This window comes from Saccoglossus kowalevskii, chromosome 6 (genome assembly GCF_978046115.1).
Source record: "Saccoglossus kowalevskii chromosome 6, keSacKowa6.1, whole genome shotgun sequence".
Classification (NCBI taxonomy): domain Eukaryota; kingdom Metazoa; phylum Hemichordata; class Enteropneusta; family Harrimaniidae; genus Saccoglossus; species Saccoglossus kowalevskii.
Window position 1 is genome coordinate 15,696,450 of NC_140646.1, and position 26,463 is coordinate 15,722,912.

General features: G+C 38.2%; 1 long non-coding RNA gene and 1 pseudogene across 2 annotated transcripts; both read left to right on the forward strand.

Moving 5' to 3' along the window:
* The first annotated feature begins 7,656 nt into the window (after positions 1-7,656).
* On the forward strand, positions 7,657-12,042 carry LOC144348681 (uncharacterized; annotated as a pseudogene).
* Positions 12,043-16,512: 4,470 nt separating this feature from the next.
* LOC102801484 (uncharacterized) lies at positions 16,513-18,010 on the forward strand. 2 transcript variants are annotated; one of them, XR_014929788.1, is made up of 2 exons: positions 16,513-16,769; positions 17,301-18,010. It is a non-coding gene; the product is annotated as an uncharacterized LOC102801484 (long non-coding RNA). The 2 variants fall into 2 exon arrangements; XR_014929787.1 differs by lacking the exon at positions 16,513-16,769 and adding an exon at positions 16,906-16,950.
* The last annotated feature ends 8,453 nt before the right edge of the window (positions 18,011-26,463 follow it).

Here is a 26,463-nt window from a genome sequence, read left to right on the forward strand (position 1 = left end):
TCAGACTCCAGCTAACTGTTGAAAATAAGCATAGGTTTTCTCTTTACCATGATCATAGCAAGTTACGAAATTCATGGAGAATGCAGAGGCACGTTTAAATTTCACTCTAGTACAATTGCTCAAAATATTTTCGGTGACTTTTATCAGTGACAAGTTACCTAATTAGTATGCATTTCGAGAAATCAGTGTGTGCATGCGCAGTTTGAAATGGAGCAGTTTTGAACGGAATAAAATCACGCGTAGTACTCAGGCTCCAGCAAGAAATTGTGGCGTGAAACTGGTTGTCGGTTGAATTGTTTTGCAATAGACAATAATTTTGGAGCCTGTAGTTGTCTATGAAATGTTTCTAAGTTTTGTTGAGGATTATTCTGTAAAGAAATTGCTGAAATTATTTCATCTGTTCGTAAACGGTACGTTGTTGCTTTGACGATGGGCTACCGACGACTGACGTCGAAACGTTCCATTCAGATCGGATGGCGCCCTCTCGTGCCAATCCCCCCGACTCATCCTAGCTCATTTACAATGCCACAACTACCACCGTGACCGATATTTGAATGTTACTTTATGCAGTGATAACGTGGTTTACTATTTAAATTACTAGTAGTTAAAACACCCAAATCACGTGTAAATACGACTATGTTAACAACTACCTGTAAGATAGGATTTAATCTTAAAAGATACTTACAGATTCAGAAGTTAATTTCATTAAAGTTGCCGCATTGTCGGCAAAACCTAGTTGAAAGCCCCTTCAACTTGATTTTGATGAGTTACGGTGTTCGCGAATTATACTGATCGAGATTATGTACACTGGGCCGCAAAAATCCCCGGATGCTCCTATTCTAAAGTGTGTGTTTGATTGGCGGGCGGATGAAGGCATGTATTAAATGACGCATTGTCCAGTTTTCGACTCAGTTATATTTATTGTTTTCACTGCAATAAATCCCGCCACAAAAACTTCCAAATATTTGTTTTTAAACGGTCACGTTTTTAAAACACAAATATTAAATATTAACCAGAGTCAAAAAACGATGGCTGATAACAAGGTACATTAGTTGTTTTCACCTGAAAAATTTCAGTTAAAACAAAACTGTTGTAATATACCATGGCCAGAAAGTTAACATCATAAACAAATTGCGTAACAGAAACACCTTTCATCTGCCAAATTATTACGTGGCTGCCTTTTTACTGTGACCGTAGGCTTGTATACCTCTTGTTTATTTGTTGATGTGTTTTTTTTTTTCAATAGACTGTATGAAAGTCTACTGTGACCGCAAAAAAGAATAGAATATTCACAATGTAGCCATTTCCCCCCTTATACTTTGTGTAATACAATGCTTATATTGTTAGCAAAACTGTGTCTCATTCTGCAATATCGCCGTTTCATTCTTTCTTGCGGTCACAGTAAATAGAGCGAAATTTTTGAGTTTTTACTAAAGAATTATTATGACTCCACAAGGAACTCGGACTGTGTGTTTTAAGCAGAGTCATACGGAGAGGAGGACCGGAGTTTTGTGATAACCGTGCCGAATGATCGATAATCGTAAAGGTTGAACGGACAAACCTTAGTTTAGACGTAGGGCTACATTGTATCGTGATAGAAACGTACACAATACCAGGGACTTGTACCGCAGCTAGTCGACCACGACAAAATTCATTCCTCAGTCACAACTTATCAAACGGGCGATATACACAGTACTTCTAAACCGATCACAGTCCGATTTCCTTTGACCGGGTCATGAATAACAAGTGACGTTATAGCGCCACCGCGCGGGATAGAAAAGAAAAATCTGTCTCCGAAAATACCAGTTTTAGCGTCTTATGTAATTTACTTAAAAAAAATTGAATAATAGATAGTCGAGTGTTACCTGGACGATACCGCGCGCCGTACGGCGTTTACCGGAATCGTATTCCACTTTCATTTGTATGTACTAGAAGGTCATGTGCTGTCCAGGACAATGATGACGAACTGCGACGAAAACACGAAGTCGATGTGTTTTCTTCAGATGTGTTGTCAACAAATGCAGCTTGTTGATGGGTGTATCATGTCGGTAGTTGCGCCCTCTATTGATGAAGTACTTCTATGATATACATGGGGAATATGAAAACCGTTCGAAGCGTTGATCATCCACCAAAGATTATATTTTTGAGAGACGTTACTATATTGTAGATGACGAACGACTACACAACCAAACAGTTATCGATTTGAAGGGCGGTGGTCGTCGCGCCGCGTCAATGTGGGATCCATAGTGACATACACAACGCATGTAAAAACATTGTTTTACATGACAATCGAACACATGTTGCGCGGCGACCACCACCATTTAACAAAATTGCTTTCCTCCATTTACGTTATTTTGACGTCACAGGAGGGTTTCGAATCTACGAAGTGCCGCTTATGGGAGTTGATATTGTTTGGCTATCGCCTCAAATGTCATGGTGCAAGCACAGTCACTCTACTAGGAGTATAGTGACTGTGGTGCAAACCAAAAAAAGGTAACTACAGACGGGATTGGCACGAGAGGGCGCCGTCCGATCTGGATAGAACGAAGCAACAACGTAACTTTTACGAATAGATGAAATCATTTCAGCGATATCTTTACAGAATAATCCTCAACAAAACTTTACATAGGCTTTACAGACCCTACAATTTTGTCTAATGCAAAACAATTCAACCGACGACCGATTTGGTGTTACTAATTTCTTACAGGAATGACTAAGTTCCACGCGTGGTTTTATGATTGCGATCAGAATTGTTCAAACTGTGCATGAATAAGTGATTTCTCGTAATGCATATTAATTAGGTAACTTGTTACTGGTAAAAAATAATGGGCAATTTTGAGCAATATCATTGGAGTAAAATATCAACGTGCCTCTTCATTCTTTTTATGAATTTCGTAACTTGCTACGATCACATTAAAGAATAAATCTGTGTTTACTATGATGAATTTGTTTTTCCCGTATCTGTTGACCAACTTATTTAGTTGATTACTAGCGAATTGCTGTGTTATGTCTGTCATCGTTTAGGCAGGCGAGGTCCTGGACGGAACTCGACTCAGTGATTTGGAACTAATTACAAGATAACCATCGCTATTCGGACTACTATTTCTGACAGTTAGTATTCGCAATTATTAATGTAGTGAACGATTAATCAAAAGATATGACGTATTCAGTACTTAGTATGATTGGCTTTATGATTGAAGGTTACGCCCTAGAGTCTTTTTACTGCTTTGTAATTGGTTAATGTTTTGAAAATTAATAAAGAGAGTTTGAGTTGGTCTTGGCGAGTACAGCACGACAGACGCAGTCCAGTCCTAGAGAGCCTTGAGGCAGTCCAGTCTTGGGCTAGTCTTGGGTCAGCCTTGCGATAGTCTTCGGGACTTTTCCCCAGGGCGCTGTGTCTTATAGAGTACTCGACTGTCCGACTAAGACTAGAGTTGAAACGTATTTCGTTGTGTTTGTCTTATTTGACTGTTAAGCTTAAGTGACTTTCCCGATCCCATACATCAAGGGGACGCGATAGAGAGACGAGACGAGATTCCCCCCTGACACATGTGGAGAACCCCAGAGAAAAGATTTCCCCCCTCATACGTGAGTGGAGATCCCGGGCAGGTGTTTAACACACATTGACATCCTGTGAAGAATAGTGAAATGGCGAAGGTGCGTCTTTCTTGCGAACAGAACTAACAGCTCGACCACAGAGACAAAACCGTGCTTGACGACTAACACCGTTAACAGTATGGCACCGATGTACAACGCTGAAGAGATGAAGACTTCGGAACCCCTTATGAAGGACGAGTATCGAATAGGACAGTATAATCAAGAATTGAGTGACATTAAAGACAAGATGAAGAGAAAGAACGATCTGTACTAACGCGACGAAAAGAGATGAGACGCTTAGACTTCAATTAGAACTTTAGCTATTTGTGTATTGCTTAGAGAATCGCTCGCTGGACACTGTAACGGACACTGTGTAACTCAAGACGTTGAACTCTTTTCCAGAATCCTAACACTATTGTTCAGTAATGTAATGTATTGCTTGCTTTTCCTATCGTTTTTAACGTTTTTTGTGGTATTGACTTGTATGTTATGTAAGCGCCAAGATCTTTGTTTGAACTGATATTTAGTGACGTGCGAGGTCCTTTATAACGATTTAAGCGTGCTTCAGAGGACAAGTATTTGCAACACAGTATTTTGAGTTTTGTGAAGTTTTATTGAGTTTTAAAGAGTTTATGAGTACGGAATATGATGGGAGGAATAATTCCCCCACGTGTTTTTAAGAGTTTTGTAATTTTTCGATGTACAGAGATATCGACGTTTTAAGAGTTGTTTTTGTTTATGTGTTGTTTCCGGAATACTTCTGACGCTTTTTGAGTTGAGAGCACCTTTGTAACGTTTTGTGATGTCTTTTGAAATGAGAAGTGGTGCGCTTATATACGTATTGTTTGATAACGCAAGCTTTTGTTCATGGTTGACAGGATTATATGTGACTTAGTAGATCTATCGTTTTAGCCTGTCCCTGTCTTTATTGCCAGAAGAGTAATGTGTTATGATAGCTTTATCTTTGCATTCCGTTTCCACGCCGTATGACTTTTGTTTAGATTAACGACTTTTGAGTTCAGTTGAAGTTTATAAGCGTATATGACAGGAGTTTGAATAATAGCTTTTTATTCATTGTTTATTAGTTACCGCTTTGCAATGCTTTAACCGAGAGACGCATCCCTGGTAATCATGTGATCGTGCTGTCGACGGCCGCGATTGGCCGATCGCTTGGTTACACCGCCACGCCTTAGATTTTTTTGACCTTTTGATATAGAGTATGTAACCTTAGTAATGGAGACAGTGCAGCGAAGGGTTGCCATCGGCGGACCGTTTGAGAAAAGCGAGTCGATTGGTAGCCTTTCCCTTGTTTTTGATTTATAATCGTTGATATTTGTGACTTTATAACCATTGTATTTAGACTTATAATCAGTTTATTAATCAGTGTGTTTTATTCTTTTTGATTTATACCTTTTATTAGTATTGTATTTAACCTGTATGACGACGAGTAGATGATGGTATATTTGATTTATGAACGTGTTATGCCGGGAGGCATGACTCAGTTTGAGTGAAGGGATGTATGATGAATTTGTTTTTCCCGTATCTGTTGACCGACTTATTTAGTTGATTACTAGCGAATTGCTGTGTTATGTTCGTCATCGTTTAGGCAGGCGAGGACCTGGACGGAACTCGACTCAGTGATTTGGAACTAATTACGAGATAACCGTCGCTATTCGGACTACTATTTCTGACAGTTAGTATTCGCAATTATTAATGTAGTGAACGATTAATCAAAAGATATGACGTATTCAGTACTTAGTATGATTGGCTTTATGATTGAAGGTTACGCCCTAGAGTCTTTTTACTGCTTTGTAGTTGGTTAATGTTTTGAAAATGAATAAAGAGAGTTTGAGTTGGTCTTGGCGAGTACAGCACGACAGACGCAGTCCAGTCCTATAGAGCCTTGAGGCAGTCCAGTCTTGGGCTAGTCTTGGGTCAGCCTTGCGATAGTCTTCGGGACTTATCCCCAGGGCGCTGTGTCTTATAGAGTACTCGACTGTCCGACTAAGACGAGAGTTGAAACGTATTTCGTTGTGTGTGTCTTATTTGACTGTAAAGCTTAAGTGACTTTCCCGATCCCATACCTCAAGGGGACGTGATAGAGAGACGAGACGAGATTCCCCCCTGACACGTGTGGAGAACCCCTGAGAAAAGATTTCCCCCCTCATATTACTTTCAAAATTATATTGGAATCTGATCACAACCTTGTCTACACTAGTTTTTTGATTATTTTTTTCAACGATAGAATCAGCGGATTTAAGCTTACCATGTTGGCTATCGGAAGGCATTTTGGCACAGTTTTACTGATTAGGTCACATGGTCACGTGCTTTTGGGTCGGAATCCCAGCCCAGTCGAACAATATAGCGATTAAGGTTGCCTGCGTCCTGCCTGCCATTGGCAAGAGACGCCGGAACCAGCGAATGGTAATGTTGTGAGTACTGATTTACAAACGTAAAATACGTTAGAGAATCTTATTACCTGAATTGTCGTACTGGCAAATAAAAGCGGATTTCGAACTACAGGAAAGGTCGTCCCACTTATATCCATTAGAGTTTCGTACATGGATACAGTCCTGATTTCCATCATCGTTTGGCTCGTTATCCTGGAAATATTCATAGACCAGTTCTGAACCATCGAACCAACGAAATACACATATAATATTAAAATATCGATCAAGACATCAACTTTGATTGGTGTTATTTTTGGTTTTTAAAGAGGTGTGGACCATTAGGGGTGGGCGATGGCAGACAAAAAAAGCAAAATTACTGTTTTCCTTCACTAAGCTTTGTTTTCCATGGTTATTTTTTTATTTCCACTTTGTAATATATTTTTTCTCCAATAAAAAGGAATATCTGCGCTCTTTATATCTATGAGTCCATAGCTCTGCATGTACTCCTTCTCGTCATCTGTTCCCATTTGTCTGAGAGATTTGGGACTTTGTACCAAAAAGTCCCAATTCTCGTTGAAAAGGACGAAAATTGGTACAAAATAGAGCTATAAGTCCATGGCAAGGTTCTTTATGGAATACGCTTTTTTTAAATGCGTGCCTTCCGTTTCCCTGTCCGTGAGGCCAATCCACCACTCATCGAATTCAGCTGGTACATTTGTTGCAGAGCTAACAACAAACTCCTGTGTCTCTTGGTCGGTGACGAATATAAGATGGCCACCCAGATCGGCGCAATATAACTCTGCATCGCCAAAACGCTTCTCATGGGTGACGAATTCCAAACACGACAATCTAAACTCGACATTATTCTCATCGCACGAGTTTCCTATTTAAAGCAGAAATACAGACATTCTCAAAATAAACTAAAGAGTCAAAATGGGAACAAATACAGAAAGTACGAAATAAGAGTGTCCTGCGTTTTTGTATTCAGACATCACGTATACACACAAACACACATGTATCTTAATTATCGTATTTGGTGAGCATCATCGAAAATTGAGACGATAACGATGTAATTTCAATTTGATAACATTACATGTAAACAAGAATTAAAAACGAAGTAGAGCTTACCTGTGGTTGGTGGCGCTACCACTGTTAGTACAACGCTCACAGCCGACAGGGGGGAATAACATTAATGAACACTTGGGGCGCACTTCTCTGCTACTATTTATTTACACGGGCGGGTTAGTATTTTTGGAAAAAGGATGAAATATGCGTAAAAGGGATTCCTGTAAATTCACATATGTGTTCTTTGAAACTTTTCAACAAATCTTGGCCATGAACCAATGTGATCCAGGTATGAGCCCAACAAGATATCCGTGATTGTTTACATCGACGCGAAATGTGAGCATGTATTGCTTGTATTTCTGGTTTCCAAAATTGAACCTGTGTCATTAAAACATACATGTAATAAAAAACACTTGTCTCTCTTTATTTCAATACAAAAATAAACAAATATCGTTCTTACACTGCCATTACTTCTCGGTATTACTTCAGGTGCACGTTGTATATGCCCCGATAATATGACGCCCTTTTCCGGGTGCAGACTATAAAATAATTGGCGCGAAATTATGAGCAAAATTTATTATATGACAACGACAGTGGTGCCAAGATGGCAGAGTGTATCTTGGATGGTAAAACACGGTCACAGTCTCGTTGTAACGGGTCGTTACGTCTAGTAACCGGTGAAATTGTACGCTGTTGTCAATGTGAAAAAAGTGAAACCCTCTGGATTTGCAAATTTCATTTCCAATCCGTAAGGAAAGCAAACTCTCGGCGATGCTCCTGTCCAGCAACATTGCCTCACAGTATGAAGCTGAGCGACAGACCGATTCCAAGCAGGTTGTATGCAGTGTTTGACGACATTGGTCACAATGACCCGACATATAAACCAAGTACTCGGTGGTGTAATCGTTGCAAGACAACTGCCGATGATGAGTTTTCCTCCATAATTGCTAAACTACACAACACGAACAGGGAGGACGATCGACATCAAACCAACGTGACAGATCACCTCTGGTAAGTATTTACACCAGAGAAAATATAAACACAATGTGCCTCCACTATATATTGTTCTACTTCCGGTTCATAGTAACCCGTAAACGAACGCCACAGTGTTTTTATTGATCAGTGCTATTGTTTTTTTTGTTTTCTTTGAGGGCGCCTACCAATGAGTTTTAGAATTTCAATTCTCACTTCTAATTACATGATCTCGTTTTAAGTCTTGGCATAACTAGTTACTGCATACTTGTTTATACTATGAATTTACAATTTAAGTACATGCATCTTAATTTTGTTTTTGTTGAAACAAATTAGTATAAGGTAAATGTTTTATATACACAGAAAAAAAAGTGCACAACATTTTACCAAGTTGAATCAAAACAATGCGGTACAGTGTTGGTCAATGATGAGGGAAATGTACTGTTGACAAAAGATCAGTGGAACACAATAATCTCAAAACTAAAATGTAGGTTTCTTTATTGTTATTAAATTTGTACTGTGTGATTAACTTTTATATTGAGTTTGAGTCAAGAAATGTAAGTAAAGGATTTCCACTAACAATTGTATAACCAGCCAACATGTCATTAGTAGTTTTGAATTGGTAAACTATTTTCAGAGATGACATTATTTTTTTTTATTATCTGTAAATGATTATCTATCATTATAAAATGTATGCATCATAATAGATAAATACATTTTATATCAGCCATATTTTCTCAATATTGTTATAATTTGTATTCTGTCCCGTCCCTATATTCTCAGATCAAATCAGAAAGCTTCAAGACGTTTCGTATCACAACCAAAAAAGTGAAACATTAAATACTGTGTAAAGTATCCAGAACTTGGCAATGAATGAAGTCCCACAACTTTATGATGAAATTTATGCCTCTATTGTTGACAAACATACAAGTGTAAGAAGACAAATACAGCAGGAAAAGAGGATAGTGGCAGTTTTGATGTTATTAGCCTTTTACAGGTAATGATCACTAGCAAAACTGCAGGTAAAAAAGGGGGGGTGATACAAGTGTGACGTAACAGTTTAATAATACTGTACTGTGTTTACAGTGAAGAGTAGCTTTCTAAGATTTCACAGTTTAAAACTGCAATATGGACAAAAAATGTGTATATTTGTAGACTGATATTGCAATTTAATTACATGCTACATGTTGCTTTAAAGTGACTTTTTTTAAGGATATTGGTTTTACATTTTGTGTATTATGTTATAATAGGTCTCAAAAGACGAACATATTTCAAGAATCTGTGGGCTTGTATATGAACATGCAAGGTCTGTCACAAGAAGCCCAAGATCTATGTAGGCTAATTGGCTTTTCGTTACATTCTAAGACTATACTAAAAAAAAGAAAGAAATAACCGATGGACACTCAATCAGTAAACAGTAAACTTTATTTTTATATATAATCTCACAAGTTGTATGCCCTTTTCATGGATGAAAGATTAATACAAAACAATAATATTATATGTTACTCTATTATATTTGTTACTCTATTATATTTACTATACAACTGTCATCATCAATAAAATGTAATATTTCAGGTCAAAAACAAACCCCTTATAATCGCATTGCATGATGATTTTCATAACATTCATGGCTTTCGCTCAGTGTCATCTGGATATAAAGAACTGAAAACCAGCCAGGTGGTGCACATGACAACATCTTTATTGGACATCTTACTATTGAACCCGCTATCTATACCACAGGATGGCCCAACATCAATACATCGGTAAGGATAAATTGCTACTACAATGGTAACACACCACAGTTCATTAAATTTACCATCAACCAATAACTGTCAGTCTTAACTTATAGTTGATTACAGGCTTCATGTACACACCTGTGGATAACAAATATTGCTAACTGTTATGATATGCAGTGAATAAACTACAATTATTATTATCTTTATGTTAATTATTTTCAGGCCTATATACATCTACAAAAATGGACAACAAACCTTGGTGAGAGGTGGGATTGCTGGACAAATAATGAGTCATATGTTTAGAAAATTTATGAGCAATTACAGTTTAAGTTTTTTAGCAACACTACCATTACCTTTTCACAAATTAGATCAATCACATGCTAATCAATGCCTTAGGAATATGAGGTAAGTACAGTGAGCTTTAATTGTTGTATAATGTCACTCCTAGATTATACATTTAGTACAGTTCATGGGGAATAACCAGACATATGTGTATTGTTGTATTGGTGTACCAAATTGTGTTCAGGCAATCAGTGAAACAAGCAAAGAGAAATAATTTACAAAATATTACTAAAACATAATTTCAAAATGGCTTATAGTAGAAGCACACATAAGCCAACTGTATGCTGTATTATTAAAACATTACTGTTTTTTTTTAAATTAGCATAAAATTATATATATCTAACTACCAAATGTACTCCTTAAATTGAAACATAATATGATTAACACAAATTTTCTTTTAATACTTTGTAGACCATACACAGATGTAGATTCTGAAGAGCTGCACAACCTGGACACAACTATTTTAGTTGATGAAATAGAGCAACCACTCAAGAATACAGAACAGCTGTGGAAATGGTGATAAATATACCATCCATCAAAGAGTATATATTACAGCATGCTATTTTGGCCCCAGGTGATTGGCCAGTTTGGTATTTTGGAAAAAAATAATCGCTTGTTATAATATCACTGATATTACACAAGATGTTTTATCCCCACTGTTGGTCAATTCCACATTACTCTGAATGCATCTAAAGATATAGTTACATCATGGAATTTTTTCTTTCAATTACTTTGCAATGGTGTTTTTGGTAAACATTTTATTTTATCAACAAAACCCAAGCCTTACAAAGTGTCATTGGGCATTTATTTAGCCTACTGTGGATGGATGTACATCAAACCTCATGTAATAGGAAAGATGAATTCATGCAAGTCTGTTGAAGTCAGTTGTTTACTTATTCTTTTAGATGAATTAGTGCCACTTCTTTATTACCATTACCCTGTATTTGTTCAAGGTCATGACCATGATATGTTGCTTGATGTTATAAAGCGCATTGAAATTTATTTCATAATTTCAAATAGGCATCATTATAACAAGTCTCTCCTTAGTTTACTTTCTGTTGACCTTTATCACACACATCACTTGCCTGGATATTCCAATCTTTCACAAAACCATCAAGATCTTATAACTGAGAAGAAAGTTGAGATATTCCATTCATCACTACGACACCACATTAAACCACATGACAATGCAACCACTATACAAATACAAGCACACACATTACATTACACCAAACACAACATGTTAATCAAAGACTTGTTACAACATCACACTCATGGAAAGAATGACTATGAGTGACGCTTCTTGCAGGAAGAAGTGCGCAAACACTGTTGTAATCATAAAACAAGTGATGAAGACAGCACAAAAACAACAACCTACACCATACAAAGATGGATTCTATCATTTACCCACATTCAACACAAACATAACGCCAATATTATTGCCTTTAGGATTCCGATACCCAGATCATCATCCCAATGAAGATCTTGCATGTGATAACCAAAGCTGTGTAATCACATCAGACATAAATATAAGACGTCTCACGTGTGGCCATACTTATCACGTTTGTTGTTTACCAGAGTCTGGATGTACCAGCTGCTCAAAGTTTCTCTCAGCTGAAATTTTAAAACTTGCAGACTCATGGAATGAAGGATTACTAAAGGAAACATTACATCGCACATCACAAACTGACGACACCAGTGATGAGACTGGCACATTGCCACAACCACCAACAGTAATGCAGCAGTATTATAAATCAGAACAGTTTAGGAATGAGATGAGAATTAGTGCTGTATCCATTCCTTCTGTATCAACAACAAGATTTATAAACAGGCAGCAGAAAGAAGAAATGGCATCACAATGTACAGACACAATACATTCAACAACAACCAATAACACGCAGCCAAGTACACCTATTATTTGCAGCACAGTCATCAACTAATCACACACGGCCTAGTACACATATGCTGCATGTTACAAACAGCACAGCTTCAACAGTAGCACTTTCTAAACCCACATCATCAAACAAAACACAATTAAACACAACAATTCACAGACATTCCCATTTACGACATCTAACACATTTAAAACCACTCTCACAGACGCATGAAAATATAAGCTACTGGACCTGCAACTCTGTCCTTTCACAAGCAACACTTCACACAATACCATTAAGATCAGGTAGTAATGCTTGCACATTAATTTGTTTGCTTTTTGTAAACTGGTATTACAATGATTGTGAAGAATCTTTAGTACCATCACCTTACTTACCAGAGGACTGGTTAGTTGGGCTGATCATTTCATGTATTTCTGGTAACACTGTTCATGATATATACCGACTCAATTCTCCATCGGCTTCTCTCAACTTAACACCATTGGAAGCATTCAAACTGCTTGAAACTAAGATCAGCATCAAATCTCATTCCATAGAGATTGGTCCAGTATACACACAGCATCATACGGAGACTGGTAGAGCGTTATTATAATTTTATTTTCAGCACTGTATGGCAAAGCAAAGAATGGCATTATTATTTGTAAGATGTGGAGTGACAGTTGCCATTATATTTGATAATAATCATTTTATCCTTTTTGATTCACACAGTCATTATAATGATACTCAGGGTGCAATAATTGCATAGACAGAATATAATGATTGCAATCAACTACTTCAATGGTATGACATCATAATGATTACAGATGGACAATGTACAGTGGGAGCAGTCACGTTATTTACATTTTAACTCTCTATTGCAATAATTGACAACTCATTATGTTCAGCTTGAATTTTATGACTGAGTAGTCAGTCATGTTGTATCAATGCAATAGATTTATAATCACAAACTTTGTGTATATACTGTATCTGCCAGCATGTTCTCATGGTCCTCATGGTCCGCTTTTTTAAACGTTTAGTAATTGTCATAAAATAATGTTTGTTGGTCACATGAGATAGATGTCAATTATAAATAAAATTATTTATCAAACCAATACAAATTTTATAGTTTCAATTATTTCAGAATTTGAACACTAGTCAATTCAGCATGCATTTTTGTCAACGAATCACATAGAAAATGTAAATACTTTATATGAAAGTCCAGTTATGATATCAAACAAGCACTGGATCGATTTACACAAATCCTAATGTGTACGGGGTATTACTACAGTCGCAATTGACAGTGAAATTGAAAACAAAATGTCACCCTTGATACACGTGAATTTTGTGGTATCACTATCGCGTCAAGTCTCGGATAACAATGCAGTCGCCGTTTCGTCATTTTATTATTATCGACAACTGATTTTTTTCTTGTATTTACTTATCCCAGTACCGTCCTGACGTTCTCTTCATCGTATTTCCCCGATACTTCATGCCTCAAAGTATGAATATGAAAAGACAATAAATATATCCGGTTACATGGAACGATGACCAATGCCGTGAAAAACTCCCAATTTACGCCATATTCAAAAAGATAACGTCATAATTCATCATTTAAAAACAAACAAAATATTTTACCTATAACATAGTATAAGTTGCGTTATCAAAAACTCATACGAACAAGTCCAAGTAATAAAAACGATCTCCAAATCATAGATGCGCCGGGAAGAAACGCAGGAAAATAGTATTCCAGCTGATTACACGCCTACAATACCCGCGCATGCGCACATATTATTCTCCCCTGTCTTCACAGCCACCCAGGCTGACCAGACTAGGCTGCCAATACAAAACGACCGTTTTGACGACTCCATGTTTTTTTTTTATCTAATACAATATCAACCACGAACCGACCACGTCTAGAGTGGCGCAGCTTTCTGTGTTGTTATGAAATGTGCGCGAACATCTCGAAGTTTCAATCGCGATATTTTGAAAAAGGCGCGTTCTGCACATTATCGACTACTTCGAACCCGGCTTCGTGACATGTTCCGTTCGATATGCCCAACCTAAAGAGACCACCCATTAAATCAAACGTTTTGTTTACAGAAGTTTCTCATAGCATTTAATTGAAATAACACATATGAGTACAGAAAAGCGACGACGTCAAACGTTGCGGTTAATCAGCGTATTGCAGTTGGCGCGTTCACGTGACAATACGCTCTACCGTATACGTATGTTTTTAAAAGAAGGCGTATTACTAGTATCAGATAAGCAGACGTATTACTAGTATCAGATATATTTGTTTGGTTTTTTTTTACATTTGAAGCAGTAGGTGCCATAAACCAAATCAAATCAAAATTCGATGTGACACATTTTCATGGAAACGCTTTGCGATGAACACCCACGTCTCATGTTACCCTATACCTGTACTTGTTCATATCTAAAATTATCGTAAAATTGGTATTAATTTTTGTAGATTTTTAATGGTGAAATGTGTTTTCATTGTGGTTTATGGAATCCGCCGTAAAATTTCCATTGTATGCATGCTTTTTCCATTTCCCCCTCAAAAACAAGGAGATCACGGGTCATTATTGAAGTGATTGACACTGGTAGTTTGTCTTATACTAAATACGCTCACGTCGAACCCTTCTTTGTTTGTCAAACATTGACATAGAGCTGTATCGGGATCTATGAACTATTATACGTGGGGCGATAATCGCCATTGTCACCAAATTGTTAAAATGCAGAACATTTGAAAGCGCCACTAATTCTAGATTTTTTTCCATCAAATAATTAAAATGAGGAGGGTGAACTTATTTCCCTGTCGACAACTTAATAATTCCCCCCATAGCCTTAAACCCGAGCTTTGGCAGCCCAACAAATAGTTTGTGTATCGTAAGTTTTGTTTTTGAACTTTTTGAGCTAGTCAACCAATCACAAGAATTAATTTACTAGTAGCAAAGTTTCAGGCCGAAATTCGTGTACCAGAAGTCATTAAAGCTGCATGTCGGCGTTTTTCCAACACCGCCTGTGCTGAGACAGCGCTTCCAGCGACGACACAACGACCAGAAGTGTGTCGTTGCTCCGCGCGCGTCGTGTTTGATACGTGGATATGGGTTCCAATTGACGCACATGCACACGATGAGCGTATAATAGGGGCTCTCGAATCCCGAATACGTATATATGAACTTGAATACTAAAGCTGACACAGTGACTGTTCACGAATAAATATGCAAATTAAACAAACCAGAGACATTCGATCCATTAAATAAATGTTTTTGTTTCTTTTAATCAAATACAATAGATAAAGTAAAATAGGATTGTCATGGTAGGAGCCTACTCATGAATGCAAATAATCAGAATTTATTTATCTCCCAATAAATTGTACTTCAAGGCATTATAAGGATATACGTGATTTGCGTTAGAAAAGTGCAGTCCCTTCAATAATGCCAAAGCATTACATCACACATACCATTTCACTACAGTAACATTACTTTGCTCATTAACCTAGTTCCCGAAAAAATTGTTCTTATTTGCGCTTTGGCTAAAATAGCGCTCCGTTGCCTTTTTACACTAGTGTATATACACGGAACTTCATATATTTTTTTTTACAACTTAAGTTAGTAATATTCATATTTCAGTGAAATATTGTTCAGTAATTGGCATATTAATAAAATACATAATTAAATATTTGAAACAGCAGAAATTAACAAAGAAAAAGCCAATAAAATGTGTGTTCGAAGTTCAAAAGTTTCAACTCTTTTGAAGTAGATCGTCCTTTAAGGCAATACAGCAGTGTAAACTGATTGTCAATTAAACAATTTTATGACCACCTTATTTCTACAAAAATTTCATCTATCATTCAGTAAAACAATGACCGAATAAGCGAAATGCCTATCAAATGGAAAATAAAACACATTATGCGTGTATTTTTTTTAGTCTACATACAAATGAAATTGCACTTAGCAACGCGTAGCGACAGTATGGTGTTGTTCGGCCTTACTGACAGTGTTTTCTTCAAATATTTCTCGCTGTTATTATGGCTTACTTCATGACAATTATAACTACTCAGTCTAGAGCGGAGGTACCTATGATGATTTTTTTCTCACTAAAAACAAACGCTTAGCAGTGCGGAAACAATTGACTGCCGAACCGCCGTTTTTATGAACAATTTATCTGTGAAAAAGTAGACCAACAGCACAAAATCAAACCACAGTGTAAAATCTGCTTTTTGTCTTTTTGTGAGAATTGTGACACATCTCGTGTTTGATTGTTACGAAGTGACACGTGACTGGAATGCGGCCTCGTAAAATATTCTAACCCAGCCACAGATTGTTTATAGGAGGTGAGTTAAGCCTACACCTGCCAGACAAATAAATTATCCTGTGATTGGTCAAAGTGTTGAATACCTGGGTTGAATACAAGTCCAGCAACCAATGGAAAGGAAGTGCGTAGTTAAACACATTCGACAGACCATATATGGTGTCCCATAAATCCCTCGGGGGGATAATACGTGAATAATTAGTTCCATACAATGACGATTCTTGTCATCGCATGCGGTAAGTTTGTTTCGCTTATTCCTCGGTGAATGAAAGTGTCTCAGTATCGGTGTCCTGCACAGAGAGCTACAGTAGCCCACATAATTAACTACGTATACTTCGTACAGCAGTATTCTTGCATCCACAAACTCTCTATTCCAGCAACCGTTCGTAACGTTCAAACGTACGTATTGGATTGCCCCATAAAAAATGTTTGGTAGAATTGCGACTTTTATTTCAACACGTACTGTACAAACTTTTAAGGTGAGTTTATCTTTAGTCGTTCATATTAATTAAATCTAATCTGGTATTATTCTATAGTTACCCGAGCGGATAACTCTGAAGAAAGCAAACTCCGTATTAACACGCTATATGAATGAAATCACTCCACTCGCTGCGGAAGAATATAATAACAATGTTTCAACCTGTACCTAAAAATATTCCGGTACGACTGAACTTGCATTTTGTATGACCTTATTGGAATGCATCAATTAATTATTTAACGTTTTTTATTCAAAATAAAAAAATAACTGTTACGAACTGACTGTATTCTGAGAATTCTGCCGGTATCTGGACACGCCCAGTCAGACGCAGCAAAAAATATACCCCTTTTATTATAGTATTAAGGAAAAGTTGATTCGACGCCCATATTTGACAAATAATTGTTTCATTTGTACTTAGACAACCAATTATTAGTTATCTGAGATTTGATCCATTAATACCACCAAATAGTTGTACCGAAAACTTGTCTAATAATTCACGTCATTCATTTTTTTATTCCTTCCTTTCTTCCAGACAAGGCGCAACATGTTCGCTACTATACACGGAATGTGCTTATTTGGCGTGCCAGTGTGGGTAGCTGTTGGACTGCCATCATCAGAAGGACATACCAAGAAGCCGGATATTGACAGAGCAACTACAAACGACCAGGACACTTGCTAACAGTAAATGGACTCGAAGGATTTGGCGTACGCGTGTTCGGCGATTTTGAAACATTGACTGAGTCAACATACAAACGTTATTCAATATATTTAAGTCGCACATTAACATTCAATGACAAGCGCAAGTTTACCCACACGACTTCCTTCATTTACACATCGCACTTGATAGCTTCCTTGATATCCGAACTTCAGTTTATATCGACACTTGTCTTAGTGTATCAAAATCAGCGAGTCTGATTCTTAGATGGGCATTATATACGCTTAAACGTTGGCTGGTTTTCCAACGGATTTTAGAAAGTCAAAACTACGCAGGCAGAGTTTTCATTGATGACATTTTGATAATATAGAAAGTTGAAAAAAGTTTGCAAAGTGAGCTAAAATTAGTGCTCTCCTTGAGTGAGAAACTCTCTTAATCATGATTGTTCGAATAATTTGAAAATAAATCGATGAATTGAATGTAGACAAATTATGTTGACTGACTAAATACTGCACATTTTGTGATTGTTTTTTTTCTATTAATTTAAAAATTGCATGAAATAATAAAAAAATGTTTTCAATTAATAATGTAGTGTAACGTTTTATTTTGTTTGTGAATTGAATAGATAACGCATAACTGGTAGAGGACCATGTGCATACCGTGACATAATGCGATATAATACATTGAAATTGTTGGTGACTAGACTCGTCCCGGGGGGGGGGGGGGTTGCATGACACGATTGGTTGAAATAATCGTCTAATTTGCATAAATTAATATTCATGAGTAATGAAAAACTCGTTTTTTCAGTAATATGTGCCAAAATGCTTTGCGATAGCATGCATGTTAGTTCTAAATTGACTTGATTCTACCGTTACGAGCTGAAAAAATAATCGGAAAAATGATGTAAATGTATTTTTTGAGTCACGTTTTCGATCAGACTCCAGCTAACTGTTGAAAGTAAGCATAGGTTTTCTCTTTACCATGATCATAGCAAGTTACGAAATTCATGGAGAATGCAGAGGCACGTTTAAATTTCACTCTAGTACAATTGCTCAAAATGTTTTCTGTGACTTTTATCAATGACAAGTTACCTAATTAGTGTGCATCGCGAGAAACCAGTGTGTGTGTGTGCATGCGCAGTTTGAAATGGAGCAGTTTTGAACGCAATAAAATCACGCGTAGAACTCTGGCTCCAGCAAGAAATTTTGGCGTCTAACTGGTCGGTTGAATTGTTTTGCAATAGACAATAATTTTGGAGCCTGTAGTTGTCTATGAAATGTTTCTAAGTTTTGTTGAGGATTATTCTGTAAAGAAATTGCTGAAATTATTTCATCTGTTCGTAAACGGTACGTTGTTGCTTTGACGATGGGCTACGGACGACTGACGTCGAAACGTTCCATTCTCATCGGATGGCGCCCTCTCGTGCCAATCCCCCCTGACTCGTCCTAGCTCATTTACAATGCCACAACTACCACCGTGACCGATATTTGAATGTTATTTTATGCAGTGATAACGTGGTTTACTATTTAAATTACTAGTAGTTAAAACACCCAAATCACGTGTGAATACGACTATGTTAACAACTACCTGTAAGATAGGATTACACTTAATCTTAAAAGATATTTACAAATTCAGAAGTTAATTTTATTAAAGTTGCCGCATTGTCGGAAAAACCTAGTTGAAAACCCTTTCAACTTGATTTTGATGAGTTACGGTGTTCGCGAGTTGTACTGATCGAGATTATGTACACTGGGCCGCAAAAATTCCCGGATGTTCCTATTCTAAAGTGTGTGTTTGATTGGCGGGCGGATGAAGGCATGTATTAAATGACGCATTGCTCAGTTTTCGACTCAGTTATTTATTGTCTTCACTGCAATAAATCCCGCCATAGAGTCAAAAAACGATGGCTGACAACAAAGTACATTAGTTGTTTTCACCTGAAAAATTTCAGTTAAAACAAAACTGTTGTAATATACCAACAAATTGCGTCAGTGAATTAACTGATCAGAAGTAACAAAAACACCTTTCATCTGCCAAATTATTACGTGGCTGCCTTTTTACTGTGACCGTAGACTTGTATACCTCTTGTTTATTTGTTGATGTGTTTTTTTTTCAATAGACTGTATGAAAGTCTACTGTGGCCGCAAAAAAGAATAGAATGCTCACAATGTAGCCATTTCCCCCCTTATACTTTGTGTAATATAATGCTTGTATTGTTAGCAAAACTGTGTCTCATTCTGCATTATCGCCGTTTCATTCTTTCTTGCGGTCACAGTAAATAGAGCGAAATTTTTGAGTTTTTACTTAAAAATTATTATGACTCCACAAGGAACTCGGACTGTGTGTTTTAAGCAGAGTCATACGGAGAGGAGGACCGGAGTTTTGTGATAACCGTGCCGAATGATCGATAATCCTAAAGGTTGAACGGACAAACCTTAGTCTAGACGTAGGACTACATTGTATCGTGCTAGAAACGTACACATTACCAGGGACTTGTACCGCAGCTAGTCGACCACGACAAAATTCATTCCTCAGTCACAACTTATCAAACGGACGATATACACAGTACTTCTAAACCGATCACAGTTCGATTTCCTTTGACCGGGTCATGAATAACAAGAGACGTTATAGCGCCACCGCGCGGGATAGAAAGGAAAAATCTGTCTCCGAAAATACCAGTTGTAGCGTCTTATGTAATTTAATTTTAAAAAATTGAATAATAGATAGTCGAGTGTTACCTGGACGATACCGCGCGCCGTACGGCGTTTACCGGAATCGTATTCCATTTTCATTTGTATGTACTAGAAGGTCATATGCTGTCCAGGACAATGAAGACGAACTGCGACGAAAACACGAAGTCGATGTGTTTTCTTCAGATGTGTTGTCAACAAATGCATCTTGTTGATCGGTGTATCATGTCGGTAGTCGCGCCCTCTATTGATGAAGTACTTCTATGATATACATGGGGAATATGAAAACCGTTCGAAGCGTTGATCATCCACCAAAGATTATATTTTTGAGAGACGTTACTATATTGTAGACGACGAATGACTACACAACCAAACAGTTATCGATTTGAAGGGCGGTGGTCGTCGCGCCGCGTCGATGTAGGGTCCATAGTGACATACACAACACGTGTAAAAACATTGTTTTACATGACAATCGAACCCATGTTGCGCAGCGACCACCGCCATTTAACAAAATTGCTTTCTTCCATTTGCGTTATTTTGACGTCACAGGAGCGTTTCGAATCTACGAAGTGCCGCTTATGGGAGTTGATATTGTTTGGCTTTCGCCTCAAATGTCATGGTGCAAGCACAGTCACTCTACTAGGAGTATAGTGATTGTGGTGCAAGCCAAAAAAGGTAACTACAGGCGGGATTGGCACGAGAGGGCGCCGTCTGATCTGGATAGAACGAAGCAACAACGTAACTTTTACGAATAGATGAAATCATTTCAGCGATATCTTTACAGAATAATCCTCAACAAAACTTTACATAGGCTTTACAGACCCTACAATTTTGTCTAATGCAAAACAATTCAACCGACGACCGATTTGGTGTTACTAATTTCTCACAGGAATGACTAAGTAACGCGTGGTTTTATGATTGCAATCAGAATTGTTCAAACTGCGCACCAAATTGTTAAAATGCAGAACATTTGAAAGCACCACTAATTCTAGAATTTTTTTTCCCATGAAATAATTAAAATGAGGGTGAACTTATTTCTCTGTCGACAACTTAATAATTCCCCCATAGCCTTAAACGCAAGCTTTGGCAGCCCAACAAATAGTTTGTGTATCGTAAGTTTTGTTTTTGAACTTTTTGAGCTAGTCAACCAATCACAAGAATTAATTTACCAGTAGCAAAGAAATATTTCAATATCTTTCAATTATTTCAGCATTATTTCAATATCTTTCAATTCTTTTACCATTATTTCATCATCATCATCATCATCATCAGCATCATGATCATCATCATATCGAAAAAAAGGTGACTTGTATTTGTATTTATATATTTACATATTATATGTACAAACATAGAATTAGAAATTAACTTCAAGTTCATTGTTCGTTACTGTGCATAGTGAATTGTTGATATCCCATATATCACAGAAAGTTTGTATATCTTGTTCAAGTTTGTAGTATTCATATTCAACTGTATTCTTGATCGCAGTCTGGTTTTAAATATTTCGAGTGGGTCTACAATTGTCTGGTGCTGCATTTTGTTTCTTCTGCTCAGGTGTATTGCCATCTTAACTGTACTGGTGATATAAACGAATTGGTGAAGAGCATGTTTGTTAACAAATGTCCTGCACTTAGGTGGTGGGTTAATAAAGTACCAGGATACTGGAATGATTTTGTCTGGCTTAATTAGGTGTGCCGTCAGTTGTGTCAGGAAAGTGAGTAAGGGTTGGATTGCCTGACATACAAAAAAGATATGTAATAGGGAGTCGTCGTCCCCGCAAAGGGGGCAAGTGTCCGTGGGGTGGAAGCCGTCGTTGTAAAGATAAGTAGCTGTTGTATACGCACCGTGGATAATCCGCCACTGGAGGTCGCCCTCTCGCTTAGTATTTGGGGGTAGTAGCATGCTCTAAAATTGGGTGTTGTACAGTCCTGCAAGCTGAGCAAGTCTCTCCATACGGTGTCTAATCTTTCGGGTAGGCGATTTGCGTAGTTTACAAGGGTTATGTATTTATATATGGCTCCCTTTTCCAGTTTGTATAAGGGGAGGTTTAAGTCCGTTGAATGGTGTAGTTCGAATGTATACCGTGCACTTGGTGTGTCGATTGGTTGTTCGCCTCTAAAGTGGTTATTAATAATTGTTTTCAAGCCCATGGGTATTGCATTGTGGGTGGTTTTGAGCGTAAGGTCGAGAATACGTAGGGATTTAATTCTTATTTTTTCTACGAAGTCCGCAGTACCTAGCCATCTTTTTTCCTCCATGTTGACAAGGTCTCCGATTTTGGTGATACCGGCGTCGGCTAGATGTGTTAGAGTAAAAGGGCAGCCACGTATTGGGTGTAAAATCATGGGGTTTTGGAAGAGCGGTTCATTAAGGGCAGCTACGAGGTTAGTGGGTTTGTCTTTACGTATTTTTTCTAACGCGTTCCAGCATTGTAGTAATTCAAAATAATAGTCAGGTATTTTATTTTTGTAGTAGTCTATTCCTGTTGTAAGCAAGAGTTCTTTCTTGTAGTGTAAGTCTCGGACCAGGCTGAAGTAGTAGTCCGTGAAGTGAAAAATGGGATGATGAGAGTCCAGGTACAGGTATCGTTGAATAAAGCCTAACCGGAGTGACGTAATGCGTGATTGCAGGTGAACTAATCCTTGGCCCCCTTTGTCTAGCGGTAGGTAGAGTGTTTCTGCAGGCGTCCAGTGTCGGCCCTGCCAGACAAAATTGTTAAACAGTGACTGTAGGTGCAGGATGATTGGCTTAGGTGGGGAGAAACATGCAAGACGGTGATAGAGTTTCCAGGCAATCAGTTGATTTATCACAAGAACACGCCCTCTATAGGACATGGATGGAGCAAACGCGGACCAACTTTTTACTTTTTCCTCAATGTTTTGTGATAGTTGTGACCAGTTTTGTTGAGCAAAGGTGTCATTGTTACCTAGGAAAACCCCTAGAACTTTGAGTCCTTCTGTACTTCACGATATTCCCAGTGGGTTGTCTGTGCGTCTGCACCAGCTACCAGACCACCTTGTGATTTTTCGAGATTGACTTTCGCGTTTGATGCTTTTTCGTATACTTTGAGGCAGTCTTTTAACTTGTCGAAGTGGTCATTTTTTGTCAGTAGAACTTCAACGTCGTCTGCGTACGCGGCTAAACTTGAGTTGGCTTTAGGCGAAGTGGGTATTGTTGGTGCGGAGATTTGTTTTCTTATGTTGTTTAGAAGTGGTTCCAATGCGATGACGTATAGTTGGCCCGAGAGAGAGCATCCCTGGCGTATTCCTCGATGAATGTTAAGCGGCGATGTAAGTGAGCAATTAATGCGGATGAGCGATTCTATATCTGTATATAGTATCTTGATGAAATTAATAAAATTATGTCTGAAGCCAAAAGCTGCGAGGGTATTGAACAGGTAATGGTGCACACGCGATCGAAAGCCTTTCTCTGATCCAAAGCTAGAATTGCGAGGGATGTATTGTTGGTATTGGCGCAGTATATGTTGTCCCGTAGTGTAGTGAAAGGGCTTTTGCCAGTATCTTGTAGTCGCTGCATAATAGACTAATTGGTCGCCAGTTTTTGACTAAAGTGTTGCCTCCTATCTTTGGGTGTAAGCAAATGACTGCTCGTCTGCTAGACAGTGGGAGTTTTCCGTTTTTAATTGACTGGATGAGAACTTTACGTAAGTCCGTGCCTATGATAGGCCAGAAAGTTTGGTAAAATTCACATGGTAAGCCGTCGATGCCGGGGGTGCGGTCTGTTGAGAGTTGGCTAAGGGCTTTGGTAAGTTCGTCATACGTAATTTCGCTTTCGAGATTTTCGCGGTCGGTTTGATCGAGTTGTGGTAATTGGTTCAAGAGTTGTGTTTGGCATGTGTCGTCAACGATATCTGAGGTGTACAAGGATTGATAGAAGTTGTATATTATATTGCGTATTTCATGTGGGTCTTCTGATAGAGTGCCGTCGGATTTTTTTAGGTGAATGATAGGTTTTGATTTTGCTCTTATACATTCGAGGTTGAAGAAAAATTTGTTGGAAATATCACTGTTCTCAAGTAGTTGATGGCGGGCCCGTACGGCCGCTCCTTTGCTTTCTGTTTGGATTATTTGTGTAAGAGTTCTTTTCTTTTCGTTGTATTCGTTAAGTATCTCATTATTCAGGTGAATGTTTTTTTCAAGCTATTGGATCTCTTCTTCGAGCACGTTTTTTTTCTCCTTTAAGTCGGTGTGCTTAGATGTGCAGTATTGCTGGGTAAGCAGTTTAATTTTCCACTTTCCGATTTCACACCACGTAATTAAATTATCATGGTTGCCTTCCTCCTTGCGACATTGTGCCCAGAAATGTTTAATAATATCTCTGTATTCTTTGTGTTTCAAGATATGTATATTCATGCACCAGATTGGGCTGCGGGTTTTTATTTGCTTTTGTGACAGTACTAGTTTAACAAGTGAGTGATCGGAGAATGCGAGTGACGAGTTTTTAATTGCCACTGTCTTAATGCGTGTTTTCATCCAGGTGTTTATGTGGATTCTGTCGAGGCGTGCTTTGCTATTGTCCCTATGCCAGGTATAGTTTCTGTTGTTGCCATGGTGATAGCGCCAGCTGTCCGTGAGTTTATGTTTACTTATGAGGTTGGATAAATATCGTGCTGTGCGAGGTGCGGGTTCGGTGCCGTGAATTCTGTCTTGGTCTGATTTAATAGTGCAGTTGAAATCTCCGCCGATAATTATTGGATCTTCGTTCAAGCCGGAGAGGAGTGTAGAAAGTTTAGTGAAGCAAGCAATGCGTTCACCAGGGTCCGTCGGTGCGTATGTGTTGATGATGTTGGTTTGAATATCGTTGATCATTACATTAGCGTGTATTAAGTGTCCGGGGATTGGTTCAGATTTGCTGGTTATTTCTATGTTGGAATTTGGAGCGAATACAATAGCTGCCCCCGCACTGTACGTAGTGGCGTGCGATAGAATGCATTTTCCCCTCCATATCAACGGCCAAGTTGCCTCATCTCTAGGATTCGTGTGAGTTTTTTGTAATAGGTAGACGTCTGCAGTGTTGTTATGTTTTAAAAACTCAAAGATTTGGAAACGTTTGAGTGAGTCCCTACATCCACGCACGTTAAGGGTTAACACGACAGAGCCATGGACGTGACTAAAAGTATGATGTAAACTTTGTGTATTAACATGTTGGTTGTAAAGGTGGCGTGTTGTCCTTGACTGCGGTGGCTCTTCCGGTTGATTTCAGGTGGCTTCTTATTTTAGTGATCATTTTGTAGATTCGAGCTTGTTTTGATTTGATTAGTGACTGTGATGATCGGTATTTCATTAGTTGTTTTGACAGTTCTCTGAGGTTTGGGTTGTATTCCATGTATGAACTTTTTTGAATGTTCGACGTCTTCCAGAAATTCCTTAATCGATGTAATAGATGCTTCGCAAGATTGTGATATTTCTGGCAAATCGGACATTACTGATTCGTTGTCGTCTGTTTCCTGGGTTGTGTTCTCAGATAGAGTTGCGATGTTCTGTGTCGTAAGCGGCGAGTATGGAGTACTGCCGATACTGTCCGGTACAAACCCAGGCTCTACCAGTGGTGGCGTGGCAGGGGGCGGTGGTGATGGAGGCAATGGTGAATCGAAAAGGAAAGGTGTAGAGGGGGTGTTGGAGTAGGGGTTAGTACCCTATCTCTTTTGTCATCATCATCATCATCACGGTGGTTATTTTGGGTATCAGTATCGTTGCTAGTGGGTTGTTGTTTGTAGTCAGTGTTGTCGTTGTTGTTGGTTGCTCTTTCGGTGTCAATACTAGTATCCATTGGTTGTTGATCAGTGTCAGGTTGTTCGTTTTCGGTGTGTACGTCCGGGGTGTTGTTGTGTTCATTTGGCTCGTGTGTTATAATAGCCTGATCGGTTACGTCATTTGGTGTGCTTTCGTTGCTGTTGATTGGCTCGGTGTTTACTTTGTTGGTTATCTCATTGTTGCTCATAGGTTCCGAAGTTAGTACACGGTCATTGGTTGGCTGTTGATCTACGTGGGAAGATGTTTTGTTGTTCGGGTGCTCAGTGGCGTCAATGGTAGTATTGTTGTCAGGTATTTCAATTGACTGTCGTATGTTTGGACAGTTTCGTTGTATGTGTCCTGTTTGCTGGCATTTAAAACATCTCATTTGGTCTGCTGACAAATAAACTTTGTAGCTTTTTTCTTGGAATTGTATATCCGTTTGTCCATATAGTTTACCCCGTAAGTCAGAAATCAGTAGTACAAATGCGTATCTCCGGAAAGATTTTACATGTTTTAGGGCCTTGTTCTTACATCCCAGTGGTATAGATCGAATAGTGCTTATAACTTTACCAAATCGTGACAATTCATTATGAATAA